The sequence below is a fragment of the Myotis myotis genome, unplaced genomic scaffold, assembly GCF_014108235.1.
Source record: "Myotis myotis isolate mMyoMyo1 unplaced genomic scaffold, mMyoMyo1.p scaffold_m19_p_14, whole genome shotgun sequence".
Classification (NCBI taxonomy): Eukaryota; Metazoa; Chordata; class Mammalia; order Chiroptera; family Vespertilionidae; genus Myotis; species Myotis myotis.
Genome location: NW_023416318.1, coordinates 53303331 through 53313807, shown reverse-complemented (window position 1 = coordinate 53313807; position 10477 = coordinate 53303331). Strand labels below are relative to the sequence as shown.

At 59.6% G+C, this 10477-nt stretch overlaps 1 protein-coding gene across 2 annotated transcripts in view; it reads left to right on the top strand.

The window, feature by feature from the left end:
- The first annotated feature begins 292 nt into the window (after positions 1 to 292).
- The window catches only part of HPCAL1 (hippocalcin like 1), a 68654-nt gene continuing 58469 nt past the window's right edge, over positions 293 to 10477 (top strand). For both annotated transcript variants that reach the window (XM_036335360.1, XM_036335359.1), the window contains exon 1: positions 293 to 588. The gene's annotated coding sequence lies outside the window, so the exon portion shown is untranslated. The remainder of the gene's footprint in view (positions 589 to 10477) is intronic.

Sequence of the window (10477 nt, the reverse complement as noted above, 5' to 3'; positions counted from 1 at the left end):
TCCCCCGCCCGCGCCCCGAAATCCACGCGGGGCTGCGGCTGCGGCTGGGCCAGGGCGCCGCTCCGCTGAGAGTGCGCTGGAGGAGCTGGGGGCCAGCGGGGACCGGAGCAGGGGTCCCGCGCCGAGCGGCCAGCGGGGGGCGTGGCCATGGAGGGGGCGTGGCCGGAGCGCCGGTCGGCGGGCGGGGCTAATTTGGGGGCGTGGCCGAGGCGAGTCTTAGGCAACGAGCCCCGCCCCCGACCGCGCGCCCCGCCCCCGGCCCCGCGCCCCGCCCCTCGCCGCCCCTCCGGGCCCCGCCTCGCGTCCCTTCCTTCCCGGGGCTGGCAGGCGGGCCGCGGCGTCTGCGGGCGGCGGACGGGCGGGTGCCTCCGGCTCGCTCCCTCCCTTGCTGCCGGCTTCCTTTTGTTTTTCTGGACGGCGATGAGCTCCGGGCCGGTGCGGCGGCTGCGGGCGCGAGGAGGCCCGCTCTCCTAGCCACCCTTCCCGGCCTTAGCGCGCTAGTCCCGGGCGGCGGCCGGCGCCTACCCCCGCGCGGCGGCGCCCAACTTGGGTTCGGGAAGCCGGGGGACGCGTCCTGCCCTGGAGCAGGTAGGCAAGCGGCGGGCTGTGGGGCTCGGGGGGTGCGGGCTCAGAGGGTGCGCGCGTGTCGCACGCTCACACACACTGGCTCGCTACGTGTGAGTGTGTAAGCATGTGCATGAGAGTGTGTAAGCATGTGAGCGTGTAAGCATGAGCATGTGAGTGTGTAATCATGTGAGCGTGTAAGCGTGTGCGTGCGTGTGTGTGTGTTGGGGGGTTCCTGCGTTTCTCTGTGCGCTGGAGTCGTGGGAACCGGGAACGGTGGTGTGCCCTGGAGTGGCGTTTCCTCGTGGGGATCCGTGTGTGCACATTTTGGGGGGGGCATTTGTGGATTGTGTGTCGGGGACAGTTGCCGGTGGGGACAGGTGCGGGGCGGGTGTCAAGTGGGAGCGGCTGTGCGTGGGGCTGGAGTGGCGGGTGGGCGTGGGCGGTCCAGCCCCGCGCTCCGAGCCCGGTGCCCGCCTGCCCCGCGCAATGCGGAGCCCCGAGCCGCCGGGGGACCGCTGGGGTCCCGGGGGCGGGCACGGGCCTGGGGGGCAGCCCCACTAACCCCGCAGGTCCGCGCGGCCCACGTGGGTCGCCTGTGCGTTCAGACCGGGGGAGGGGCCCGGCGGCCGTCTGCTTCCTCCTTCCCGGCCGGGCGGGGTGGGGGGGCGGGGGGGGGGAGCTGTTTCCGAGCCAGGAGCCTGGCATCGCCAGACCCACACGCGCCCGGCGGACACGCCACCTCCCTGGGCTGTGAGTCGCTTCTCTGTCAAATTGGGGCAGCTGGTCCCTCGGGGTCTGCGGTGACAGGTCCAGGAGAACGCACTGGAGGCAGCTCCTGGCCTCGTGCCTGGCGCCAGTAGGTGCTACGTTCATGGGATCGGAGTTTCTTTGTTAAACCTTTTTCCCCCCTTTATCATGGGTGGGGCGCGTACATTCCCCCTGCGCGCGTTTTGCGCCTCTCTCCCGGCCCTAACTTAACCGCAAAGCACGGAGGTTGGAGAAAGTTTGGGGGCGCCGCCGCCACCGCCTCCTCGTCGCACCTCCCGGCCGCCTCAGCCAGCAGGAGCAGGAGCAGGAGCGTGGACGCTGGCCCCGTTCCAGCCACGAAGGCCCCGGCGCCCGCCGAGCGGGGGCGCTTCTCCCAGGCGGAGGCAGCGGCTGTGAGGAGCCCTTTTGTTCAACAAGTGCTGGTCCTCGGGGAGTGCAGCTCTGGAATCTGACAGCCATGGATGCGAGGGGCGCTCCCCGCAGGTGCAGGTGCAGGTGCAGATCGATGGTGCCCCGGGCATCTGGCTGGGCCTGTTCCCCCTAGAGGAGGGTGTTTGCCGGGGTGGACACCCTCCTGCCCCCCCACCCCCCACCTCCCATCAGCTTCGCGCAGGAGGCTGAGGGTTCCTGTGGGATCCTGCATCCTAGTCCCACACCTTAATTTAAAAAATATGTAGCTTTGCCACCTGCTCCTTGCACCACTGAACTGCAGGGAGTGTGCACGCTGCGCTGCCCACGAGGCACCCTCAGAGCCCTGCCCACAGCTCCGAAGCGCTTGCTCCGACCCAGCAGGGCCATCTGGCAGCTGCCTTTTGCCAGGGCCAGCGATTCCTTCCCTCCCTGTCCTGTGGTTCCTTCCTCTCAGGACCCTGCCCAGTCTGAACACCAAAATAACCTCTCACCAGGGGAGCAGCCAGCCTCACGGTGCACGAACTCGCAAAATGGAGCTGGCGTGACATGGGCAGGGGCGTCGAACGGTGGCCACGGCCTCCTGCAGGTGTCCTGGTGTGTGTGTGTGTTGGGGGGGGGGGGGGGCTGGAGCCCTCTGCAGGCTTTCAGGACCCAGCACAGCAAACTCTGGGTTGGTTCCTCTGGTTTGTCTTCCTCCGGACAGAAGCTCTGAGCTCTCAGAGCGATGGCATGTAGGGGGAACAGAGTATGCGAACTCCTCCTGCTTGGGGTCCGGGGCACACGTAGGCTGCAACCTGCTTGGTAAAGGGGTTTTATATCCTAGCAGAGAAGGGGCGTTGGATCTGAATCCTACTCTCTTCCCCATAAGCAGGTTCAGTAATAATATTTTTAAAAAATCTGTGTGGCTTTCTCAGAAGACAGACCAAAAGCTGGGTTATTTTTTTCCCCCTTGGTTAAAACCAGCCCCTTGTCTCAAGCAAACCAGTATTTTGGCTCTGGATCTGTTTCTGCTTGGCTTTGGAAAGTGCCTGTAATTACTGAGCTCTTGAGGTTTCATTGAATAATGTGCTGAGAGAAGGCCCGGGGGCTCTGCCTCCTGCTCGCTGGGAGCCGAGCGCCAGCCTGGCCCACGACGCTTTCTGTGGGGCGGGAAATAGACGTCCGTGTGCCCTAATCACTTGGGAGACTTGGCTTTGGGAATCGGGTGCCTGGAATCTCCTTTGACCTGAAAACAAGAATTAGTCGAAACCCCAGAAGAACAGAGGTTTGCCCAAACTCTAGCCAACCCATCCATTCATTCCCAACAATCCCTCCTGGAGAGAGACGGAGAGGAACAGAAGCTGGGCAGATTCCTTCGGAATTTACCGCATGCCCCTTCTGGCTGTGCAGAATGAGAGCTCCAAGAGGGGCCAGGGGTGGGCTCCCCGCTGCCCACACCCGGCCGCACTTCTCCCTGGAGCTGCTGCGGATGGAGCTCCGTCCTGGCGACGCGGGAGCGTTGTCTCCGGGGCTGCACCCACTGCCTCCGGCCCCGCGTGCACCGTTCCGAGGGTTGCCCTTCACAGAAAGGACCGTGTGGAGTGTCCGTGCCCTCCTTACTCCTGTGGTCCTGCCCCCACCCTTAGCCTAAGACCTGGTGCTGCCACTCGTTGGTGGTAAAGTGCCGAGTTCTCAGCACCGACTCATGAACCCGTGCCAATCCAGGGCACTCACGCTCACTCCCAGAGCGCACTTGGCACCAGAAGTCAGCTGCTTGGCCGCTGAAGTGTTATCTGCACCGGGATCAGGTCTGCATTAGGACTTCGCATTCCAGACGGCCCTAAATCACGCTTGTTGGCGGTGGGGTAAGGCCGCCGCTTTCTGAGCTGCCAGCCCAGACTTGATGGGGGATTGTGCGCCTTTTGCTGGTTTGTAGCACCTGGTGCCGTGTGCGAGGGGAAGGAGGGCGCTGTCCTGGTGCTCCGTGTGGGGATGCACCATTTGCCACCCTCTCGTTGGGTTTCCTTCGCGTGTTCATGCCCACACGGCAGGCTGCACAGCTGGCATCTCACGTGGCCCTTTGGGTTGGGTTTCTAATTAGGGGATGACAGAGGGTAATTGTATCCGGAGATCGCGGAGCGGGCTTCGCCGTCTCGGTGCCACTGGCCCGCGGGGAGATGGTTTCTCTCAAATCCCCACGTTGGAACCTAGTGGCATGAGGCTTGAGGCTCACGCCAGCCATCAATACCGTTTGACAGGCGCTACGCTGCTTGGGCCCTGATGAGCAAGGTGCAGGTCTCAGGAATTCTGTTTTAATCACCCGAAGGCACAGTCAGTCCTCTCCGAGGCCGTACTGCTGTGTCCTTTCAGGTCTAATTGAGTTTCTGAGGCAAAGCTTCATCCCTCTGCATTTCCGAGGCCTGTCAGCTGCAGCCGCCTCCCCAGCGAGCCGGGCTCTCCCGCTGCTCAGCCTTCCCTGCCCACCGCAGGCCGCGAAGCGAAGGTGCCGTCTTGGGGCTCTTTTCATGCCCCCCCCCCCACTTGCTCGCCCAGGGCTGGGCCTTCCCTGCACTCAGAGGTGCAGCCAGGGTGGCGGGAGCCCGAGCTGGGGTACCGGCCAGCACAGCCCCTCCTGCCTCCTGGACGGGAAGTGGGAGGGTAAGGGGTGAGTCTCTGGCCCTTGGCTAAGAAGCGCTCAGGACTGTTCCGTGCTTCCTCCGTGGATAAAGCTGCCGCGTTCCGCAGACAGGAAGAAGGCTTTGGGGGTTCCTGGCTCCCCTCCGGAAGTCTCCCCTGATTGCCTCTGCACCCTGCTGCCTGTCAGACCCTTCCCTTGCTCTGTGTGCCCCTGAGCAAGGGGGGTGCCCCTGAGCTGGGGCTGTGCTAAGTCAGGTGAGCGAGCCGGAGCTGTCCCAATGCTCAGACCCAACGCATGGACGCACGGACGCAGAGCCACATTGCCCCCATCACCGAAACCCCCCTTCTGCCTGTTGGCGCTGGCTCCCAGCTCCTCCCAGCTCCTCCCATCTAGAGGTCTGACAGTGTTTGTGCTCTTTCCCCCTCATCTAATGGGTCCCCTCCGTGGCGCTGCCCCTCCCCGTCCTTCCCCCCTCCCCTCCCCACGCTGTCCCTCCTGGGAGCAAAAAAAAAACAGGTTGTCATCTTGCTCCCTGTCCGCCACCCCCAGGTTCACCCTGTCCCTCTGAGCACAGGCTCTGTGCCTGCTCCTCCCTGGGCCTGGAGGGATGGGCACAGGCCTCCTGCCTCCTGAGCTGGGGCGGATCTTGGACTGGGGGTGGGGAGAGCATCAAACAGCCGTGAGCATGACAGGCGCTGGGGTGTGGGGAGTGGGAGTGCCACCCCTGCCGGGACTCCAGGAGGAGCATGGGCCAAGCTGACACCCAGGATGAGAGCAGGTGTCTGGAGGGAGTGGGGACAGGGGCTGGGGCGGCACTGCCTCCCTCCCTCCCAGATTCATCTGTTAACCTCCTACTCATCCTTAAAGAAGGTGTTTTTAACTAACGGCTTTATTGAGATGCAATTTATATACCACGGGGTGTGCCTACCTTCAGTGCGTCTTCTGCTGCTCAAGTTTTTCTTTTCAAACTCAGGTGTTTTAGGCATGTTTTGACGCAGGCTGCAGTGCAAGGCGTGCGGTCTGAGTGGGTGTGCCAGGCTCCTGGAAGGGTGCCAGTGGGGGGGGGGGGAGTCACGATTTGGAGTTTGGGGAGCTGCCATTTTGGGTTGTCCCAGCTCATGTCTTCTGAGAAGCATCTCTCCAGTTCCTTGAAGAAGCCACGGTGACCATGAACTTGGGGGGAGGGGGCATGCACAAAGCGATGAGACTTAAGGAAGCCGGAACCCCCTCCCCTCCCACCTGGAGTGCTTGGGAGGTGTGCATTGAGTTCGGGTGCACGTGCACTAGGCTGCCTGTGGCTGTGGGACTCCTGGGGACGTTGGCAGAATTCGATTCTGTGCAGCGGCCTGTGGATCACAGTGTTCCCCTCACCCGCCGCCCCCCCCCCCCCCCCCAGCAAAATGCTCAGGATTCTGCTTCCTTCCTGTGCATTTAACAGACGTTTCCAGAAAATGGAATTGACCACAGCTCCCCGCCCTTCCCTGTCACTCCCATCCTTTCTCGCGGCTGCACGGGAACCCGCTTGTGGAGGGAAGTGAGAGCCTCTCGAGATCAGTCACTAGGGTTTAAAAACGTCCTTTTCCACGTTGTGCCGTTTTCTGCGTTTATGTGGCTGGAGAGTCACCCGGCAGAGTGAGCGTGGCGTGTCCAGAAAAGCCTGCCCCACGCAGGACCGAGGCGGGTGGGGTGGTGGCTCCCTCTCCCCTCGCCGGAGCGTGGGGTGGCGGTGGCGGGAACCAGGCTTTCTTACCAATCCTTCAGTCGGCCGGTGCCAGTCTCCTGCCTGACGCAGCCTGGTCAGTCACCAGGGGCGGGAGACTTTTCCCAGTAAGTAAAGAAGGCCTCAGCCCTGGCCGGTTTGGCTCAGTGGATAGAGTGTCGGCCCTCAGACTGAAGGGTCCTGGGTTCGATTCCGGTCAAGGGCACGTACCTCGGTTGCAGGCTCCCGGTCCTGGTCAGGGGCATGGGCCCTGGTTGGGGGCATGTGGGAGGCAACCAATTGAGGTGTCTCTCACATCGATGTTTCCACCCGTCTCTTCCTCTCCCTTCCACTCTCTCTAAAAGTCAATGGGAAAAATATCCTCCCGTGAGGTTTAAAAAGAAAAGGCAGAAGTGGGCCTCAGACGGAGGGTAAGGCCGGACCTTGGGCAAGTGTGGCCCACGTTCTCTGAAGACGGGATGAAGCATTGCTGCTTTCATTGGCGTGTGTTCCTGGTGATGTGCTCTGGCCTGACCTAAAGGAGGAAGGCCGGGCTGCGTGTCGCAGAGCTGGCTGTGAGGTGAACGCTCTGCCTCGGGGATTATTTCACCTCGTTGGTGGGAGTGGGCGCGGGGAGATGCAGCACAGGCAACGAATTTCAGGTTCTCTGCAGGGGCCCCGAGCCGAGCAGCGGTCTTACTGTGGCCCACAGCTCCTCCCCGTGTGTCTTGTGGGCCAGCTGCTGGCTTCCCAGTAAACCACATCCTCACCTTCACCCTTTTTCTCATTATCACTGTCACCATTACTATCAGCACCATCACCATCTCCATCATCACCATCACAACCATAATCATCATCACCATCATTATATCACAGTCATCACAGTCATCACCATCACCATCACCGTTGTCACCATTACCATCACCTCTATCACCATCATCACCATCATCACCGCTACCATCGTCATCACCAAGTCTCAGGGTTCCTTTCCAACCTTTGGGCGTGGCATCACAGAGCCCATTTAGGCTGAATTAGCTCTTTGTTGCCAGGGGTGGGGTGGTGCAGGGCACTACTGTTAGGGGGGTAACGAGGGGATGACCAGTAGGGAACCCGAATGGGTAGATGATAGAATGTTACTCTGAAAAGTGGCCTCATGAGAATGATCTGGAAGATTCTTGGAGAATCCCAGCTCTGGTGGTTAGTTTTATGTCAACTTGACTGGGCTAAGGGATGCCCAGAGAGCTGGTAAACATGCTTTCTGGTTCGTCTGTGAGGGCATCTCAGGAAGAAATGACCATTTGAAGCAGTGGACTGAGTCAGGGTCACTGTTACCAGAGCGGTGCCCCCCATCGGTCTGGTGGGGGCCTGAGCAGAACCGAAAGACAGAGGGAGCAGGACTTGGCTTGTCTGCTTGGGCCGGGCCCCCTGAGCAGAGGGGCTTGCTTTGCAGAGCGGGTGTGCTGGGAGTCAGTGCAGTAGGGCTGCTCTGTGCTCATGCTGACGGGCGGTGTCTCACACATTAAAACTGCAGGACAGCGGTCGGGGAGCCACGCAGGCTCGAGGGTTGGCCGAGTGGCCGCCGTAATGTCTGGCTTTCACGTGACCCGGGTGTCTTTTTATCTCCATCTCAGTTTCCTCATTTGTCAGATGGAGCTCAGGGCTAGACAGCCTCCAGATTCTGGCAGCTCGACACCGCAGACCGACGGTTAAAAATGTGCACTTGAGTTGTAGGGGCATCCAGCCTAAAGCACAGAGAGCGTTTTCCTGGCTAAGCTGACTGCGAAGAAAACGCACCTCCTAGAAAGCACAGATGCCTTAGCAACTGCCGCCTTAAGAGCAGGCACTGTAAGTCAGAAGAAACGGGTAATACCGAGGAACCACTTAGTGGGCTCAGATTAGACGGGAGGGGTAGAGGGTCCTGAAGTCATGGCGGTGAACTCTCTGTGTTTCATCCGCCCACCCGTCCATGCGGCACCTTCTTATAGTTTCCTGGGCCGGGAGTGGTGCTGCGTGCCGAGGCACCTGAGATCAAGAGATGGGCTCGTGGTACGAAGGAGGTGAGTGCTGGGGGGGGGGGGGGGGGGTGCGCCGTGGGAGCGCTGGAGGCCGTGCAGCTCGCTTGGGCTGGACAGCCGGGCCATCTGCAGAAGCTGCTTGCAGCGCCTTAAGAGGACACTGGCCAGAAACCCCAGCCCGAGGCGTGGCCCTCCCCGGGGCTGATGCAATGCTGCTCTTCCTGGGAGGTCTCAGCGCTGGGGACCGGAGAAACCGGTGGACTGAACTTCTTGTTTTGACTCCGTGTGAGTTAGAGAAGAAAAAAGTCGGAACTAGGGAGGGTTGTGGAAGACACATCCCTGTATTATTTTCGGACAGAAGTGTGAGTGCTCATGCCAACTCCGGGCCAGGTGTCGCCTCCAGTTGGTCTCTTTCATAACTTACTAAGGATCCCTTGACAGGAGGACATGTGTCAGAGCAGGCGAGTAGGAACTTGCGAAAGGAGTTGAAAATAAGTAATTCAAACATTTCTCCAAAGTAGGGAGCTGAGAAGCAAATGCAGCATCATTTCAGTTCCATTTGGGAGGAAATGGATGGGAAGGGAGTAGACCGAACGGCTGGCAGCGGTGGAGTCCGGTGGGGTCACGAGTGGTTTCTCTAAATTCCAAATGTTCACCGATGGGCATGCATTACGTTTGCACTCAGGGGAAAAAAAGGCTTTTAAAAGGAATCCAAGAGCACATTCCTCTGATAACCTCGTTTACGCTCTCTATTTGCTTAGCCAACTCCCTTTGCAGTCAGACTGGCTGGAACCCGCACATTCCATGCCTGTGGTGGTTGAAGGAGTGGAAATGTATCATGATGCATCATTAGAATTTCTTTGTGCATCATTGCAATTGGTTAATCTCATCTGAATTCAATACTGAGCAACTCCATTAACAGGGATATAAAGAAAAACGTTCCGTGTCTTCCAAGAAACTCACCATTTCAACATGGCGGAGGGTGGAGTTAGTATACGGGCGAGACTGTGTTTCTTTTTCCTGTGCTTGAATCTGGGCATTTTCTTGGCTTCTTGCCCTGGAAGGAGCCTTCCTGGCTCAGGCTGGGTTAACCTTGCGTGTGTCCATTAGGTGACTGGGTGTCCTGGCCCAGCTGCCCCTGCGTCCGTCTTTTCTCATCACCAGTGTTCAGGCCGTGGCCCTGTTCCAGGACTCATCTCATTGTTTGTCCAGCAGGTGATGCTTTTCAGCTCCCTTTTTATTTATTGATTGATCTGAGAGAGAGAGGGGGGGATGGGGAGGGAGAGGAGGAGGAGGGGGGGCATCGATTTGTTGTCCTGCTTATGCACGCACTCATTGGTTCATGCTTGTGTGTGTCCTGACCGGGGATCAAACCTGCAGCCTTGGTGTATGGGATGACGCTCCAACCACTGAGCTGCTGGCCGGGCCTTCAGCTCCTTCTTTGAAAGTAACGTTTTCTGTTCCCCATCCCTGTTCCCCATCCCGGCCCTTCCTTCCCGACCCCCTGAGGGCGAGACGGCTGGGCCTTAGCTCCTGTGAGTTGGAGGACCCCCGGGAGGAGCCTTCGCATCCCTCTGCTGCTGCTGCTTCTGACCTGGAGTCCATATTGGGCTGGCATGGGGTTGGCCTTTGGGATGACCGTGGGCTGACGACATCGGGGCAGACGGTCCTTATTCACCGGCTGAGAAGCAGGGCCCTCTGAGCTCTGGAGAGAGCCATTGCTGACTGGGTGGCATCCCTCCAAAGGCTCCCCAAGCTCTTCTCCCTTCGTTTCTCAGGGGTTTAACCTGCCGCGTCCCTGATTTCAGAGAGGAAGGGAGAGAGAGAGAAACATCAGTCAGCGGCAGGAAGTCATGAGAGCGAGGCCAGCCGTCAGAGAAACTGGCTAATAGGGAAGATTCATTTCAGGGCAAGCGAAGGAGAGAGATGCTTGGGGACCGGGCTGTCTCTCCAGGCAAATAATATTGCTATAAACCGAAACCACGAGGCTGCCTTTGCTACCGGCTCAGTGATTGCTTATAGCTTCTGGGATTAGAATTTTTTTAAAAAATCGCGTCGTTATATGAAGGTCTCGGGCACAATTCCCAGTGGCGGTGTGCTCCCCGTCCCCCGTCGGGGCACCTGGGGGGAGGGGGGCACCAGGTGATGTGCCTCTCACGTCGATGTTTCTCTCTCCCCGCTTCTTCCTCCCTCCCTCTGAAAAGCAATGGGAAAATCTCCCGTGAGGACGAACAGAAGTAAACAAATAAATAAGTAAAAGAAAGGAAGAAACGTAGCTGTCAGCAACATCCCACACTCATCCCGTAAGTGATTCCAGGAGCTTCATCGCAAGGAAACCATGTTTTAAAAAGCGAATATGGCCCCGGTGTTCAGGAGACTGAAAGCCGGTCCTTAGGTGCT